The following is a 5,000-nucleotide window of genomic DNA, read 5'->3' as shown; positions in this document are numbered from 1 at the left end:
ATAATAAGAAAGCAGTGCGTGAAGATGGATTTTGCTGTGAGTGCAAGCAGAAATCTGAGGCACCGCTGGGATTCGAACCCAGGATCTCCTGTTTAGAAGAAGGCTGTTTCAAAATAAACCCTGCCAGAGGTCACCTGTATTAAGAAGCAAACAGAATCAAGCGACTCTGGTGGGACTCGAACCAAGCTGACAAAGAAGCATGGCTGTGCGACGAGGATGGGATTCGAACCCACGCGTGCAGAGCACAATGGATTAGCAGTCCATCGCCTTAACCACTCGGCCACCTCGTCCTACGCTCCTGTTGGCCCGGTAGCCCTTTCCACCGGATACTTAAAGCCAGGACGTGAGGAAAGCCTTTTCAACAGTGGAATTTGGCTGCTACCTGGGGAAACATTTGTTGAAACTTTGAGCCAAAGGACTTTCATTTGGTGGACCCAGCTTGTGAAAGGTTTCGTCAAAGGGCTCGTCCGGGATTTGAACCCAGGACCTCTCACACCCAAAGCGAGAATCATACCACTAGACCAACGAACCGTCTGACAACACCTTGCCCCTCCACCGCAACGGAGCCTCAGGTTGTGGGAAGTGTCCGCACTGTCTGCATAAAAAAAAGGACTATTTCATTCGCGTACGCGACGTTGGCAAGGTGACCCATCTGCTGAAGCGGCGACCCAAGACACTTTGATGGAGTCGTCCGAGCTGGTGAAAGGCTGAACCAGAGGGCTCGTCCGGGATTTGAACCCGGGACCTCTCGCACCCTAAGCGAGAATCATACCCCTAGACCAACGAGCCACCTACTAATGGATGCCCCTCCCCCGCAATGGAGCCTCAGGTTGGGGGATGTGTCCGCCCTGTCGGCAAAAAGCAGGGAGTTTACTTCCACTGTGTTTGCATTGTTGTAACATTTTTCTCGCCCCCCCCCCACCCCCCTCCCTTTTTTACTGAGTAATCCAGGCCATGAAATAAAAGTGACAACAAAGACCCTGCAAAATGTTGAAATGGTGAGTCCTGGAGGGCATATGAATGTGGTGGTCGTGAATGGTCAAATCATTGTTGCGGTCCTGCCTGGTCTCATGAGCGCATTGGTGGTATAGTGGTGAGCATAGCTGCCTTCCAAGCAGTTGACCCGGGTTCGATTCCCGGCCAATGCAAGTTAAGCGTCCTTTTCCCGAGGGGCCCATGCCTGCGTATCCAAAGGCGCAAGAATGACACTTCAGTCTCGTTCAAAGCGTCGGTTCGAACACCGCCTCAGTTGAAGCTGTCTCTGTGCTCAAAGAAGCTGTTGGACGACGTCCGTCTGAATGTGGTCTCCGAAGCATGTGCCGCACGCTTTACATTGTTTCTCCACCTCCTCTGTTTCCACGCCTACGGTCGTCCAGGCTGGCAAAGAAGCATGGCTGTGCGGCAAGAATGAGATCGGAACCGACTCGTGCAGAGCACAATGGATTAGCAGTCCATCGCCTTAACCACTCGGCCACCTTGTCCTACTCTCGTGTTGGCCCGGTAGCCCTTTCCACCGGATACGTACAGCCAGGACGTGAAGAAAGGCTTTTTAACAGTGGAATTTTGCTGCTACCTGGGGAAACATCTGTTGAACCATTGAGCCATAGGACTTTCACTTGGTGGACCCAGCTTGTGAAAGGTTTCGTCAAAGGGCTCGTCCGGGATTTGAACCCGGGACCTCTCACACCCAAAGCGAGAATCATACCACTAGACCAACGAACCGTCTGACAACACCTTGCCCGTCCACCGCAACGGAGCCTCAGGTTGTGGGAAGTGTCCGCACTGTCTGCATAAAAAGAGGACTATTTCCTTCGCGTACGCAACGCTGGCAAGGTGACGCAAGACACTTTGATGGAGTCGTCCGAGCTGGTGAAAGGCTAAATCAGAGGGCTCGTCCGGGATTTGAACCCGGGACCTCTCGCACCCTAAGCGAGAATCATACCCCTAGACCAACGAGCCACATACTAATGGATGCCCCTCCCCCGCAATGGAGCCTCAGGCTGGGGGATGTGTCCGCGTGACAGGCGGGATACTCACCACTATACTAACGAGGAGCTGTTTACCCTGAAATTCCACACATTTCAAAAAGATATTGTTTTGAGAATTAAAAAGAGGAAAAAAAATACCTTGATTCAAAATTCAAGATTCAAGATTCTTTATTTGTCACGTGCATACAAGTATACAGTGAAATGCAAAAGTGACAGTGCCACAGAGTAGTGCAACAATACAATAAGTTTTAAAATACAATAAAATAAAAATAGAAGTACTAAAAAATATACAGTATGGACAGTATAAACAGTATAAACAATATGAACAGTATAAGCAGTAAGCATATAAGTAAGCAATATAAATAGCAGATGGATGATTATGTGTGTGCATATGTGTTAAGGTGACAGTGCATGTGTGAGTGACTTGAGGGGGGCACTGGTGGGGTCATTGTTGACGATTCTGATGGCGTGGGGGAAGAAACTCAGCCTTAGCCTCTCTGTTCTTGCTGCATGACAGCGGAGGCGTTTTCCTTGACTGACTGAAGGGATTGTTTCGGATTACCTTGACTTCATAGGTGAGCTCAGTGGATCACATTCTTCCAGCCAAGGGTTCCATGGTGTTAGCACTCAGGATTCTGAATCCTGCGATCTGAGTTCAAATCTCAGTGGAACCTGTGGACATGTCATGTTTCCTTAAAAAGACAGTATCTGTGCAGGTCCATAAGTGTTTTGCCCGATTGGAGGGTTTCTCATAACCTTGACAAGGTATCCATCGCCACAGGACCAACTCCATCCAGTGAAGGGTTCCATTCTGTAACGGTTGAGCAAGGTTCCATGGTGTAATGGTTAGCACTCTGGCAACAGCCTGTTTCTTAAAAACACTGCCAAAAAACATAGAGGTTCAACCCGACAAAGACACGTTTGTTGTTTTTGTGCTCTGAAGTGAAAGGAATGCAAGAGACATTGTGCAGGTGAGAGAAATCCTTCTTCAGGCCATGAGATGCTAGGAATAAGAAGCCATTCTCCCCGTCGGGGAATCGAACCCCGGTCTCCCGCGTGACAGGCGGGGATACTCACCACTATACTAACGAGGAGCTGTTTACCATGAAATTCCACACATTTCAAAAAGATATTGTTTTGAGAAAAAAAAATACCTTGACTGACCGAAGGGATTCTTTCGGATTACCTTGACTTCATAGGTGAGCTCAGTGGATCACATTCTTCCAGCCAAGGGTTCCATGGTCTAATGGTTAGCACTCAGAACTCTGAATCCTGTGATCTGAGTTCGAATCTCAGTGGAACCTGTGGACATATCATGTTTCTTTAAAAGAACAGTATCTGTGCAGGTCCGAGAGTGTTTTGCCTGATTGGAGGGTTTCTCATAACCATGACAAGGTATCCATTGCCACAAGAACAACTCCACTCTGGTGGGACTTGAACCCACAACCTTTGCTTCCCTACCACTGAGAAGCCTAGAAGTCCAATGTGCTATATGCGCTAAAACTGTTAAAAATAATAATAAAGCAGAGCTTGAAGATGGCTTTTGCTGTGAGTGCAAGCAGAAGTGTAAGGCACCGCTGGGATTCGAACCCAGGATCTCCTGTTTACTAGACAGGCACTTTGACCAACTAAGCCACAGCGCCTGCACAGAGTCTACACAACCCATTTGTCAGTAAACTTGCAAATCCAAATCAGATTCGATGGGGGAAGCCCATCCTGGCAAACCAGAGACGATTTGACAGTGGGGAGAGTCTATCAAAATCAGGACGTCCCTGGGTGGGCTCGAACCACCAGCCTTCCGGTTAACAGCCGAACGCGCTAACCAATTGCGCCACAGAGACCTGCAGAAGTTGCCTCTCAATGGCAAAACATTTTTTTAGAACAACGGCAGCAAAAGGAAAGAAGACGATGAGGCTGTTTCAAAATAAACCCTGCCAGAGGTCATCTGTACAGTGGAACCTCGAGATACGAATTTAATCCGTTCCGAGACTTCCTTCGTAAGTCAAAACATTCGTATCTCAAATTTAAAAAAAAAAAGGGTTCGTGTGCAGGTGGCTGCCAGTTCTCGCGCGCGGCTGCCACTTCTCGCGAAAAAAAAGGATTCGTATCTCAAATTTTCAACCGTATCTCAGAGCACAAATTTTACGAAATTTCAATTCGTAACTCAAAACATTCGTATCTCGAGGTTCCACTGTATTAAGAAGCAAACAGAATCAAGCGACTCTGGTGGGACTCGAACCCACAACCTTTGAATCCCTATCACTGACAAGCCTAGAAGTCCAATGCTCTATCCATTGCGCCACAGAGCCTGAGTGAAAGTAGGAATGTAATCTCTCCCCTGTAACCAAAAAGTCAAAAACTGTTAAAAATAATAAGAAAGCAATGCGTGAAGATGGATTTTGCTGTGAGTGCAAGCAGAAATCTGAGGCACCGCTGGGATTCGAACCCAGGATCTCCTGTTTAGAAGAAGGCTGTTTCAAAATAAACCCTGCCAGAGGTCACCTGTATTAAGAAGCAAACAGAATCAAGCGACTCTGGTGGGACTCGAACCAAGCTGACAAAGAAGCATGGCTGTGCGACGAGGATGGGATTCGAACCCACGCGTGCAGAGCACAATGGATTAGCAGTCCATCGCCTTAACCACTCGGCCACCTCGTCCTACGCTCCTGTTGGCCCGGTAGCCCTTTCCACCGGATACTTAAAGCCAGGACGTGAGGAAAGCCTTTTCAACAGTGGAATTTGGCTGCTACCTGGGGAAACATTTGTTGAAACTTTGAGCCAAAGGACTTTCATTTGGTGGACCCAGCTTGTGAAAGGTTTCGTCAAAGGGCTCGTCCGGGATTTGAACCCAGGACCTCTCACACCCAAAGCGAGAATCATACCACTAGACCAACGAACCGTCTGACAACACCTTGCCCCTCCACCGCAACGGAGCCTCAGGTTGTGGGAAGTGTCCGCACTGTCTGCATAAAAAAAGGACTATTTCATTCGCGTACGCAACGTTGGCAAGGT

This window comes from Argentina silus (genome assembly GCF_951799395.1).
Source record: "Argentina silus genome assembly, chromosome: Y".
NCBI lineage: Eukaryota > Metazoa > Chordata > Actinopteri > Argentiniformes > Argentinidae > Argentina > Argentina silus.
This window is presented reverse-complemented; position numbering follows the sequence as displayed.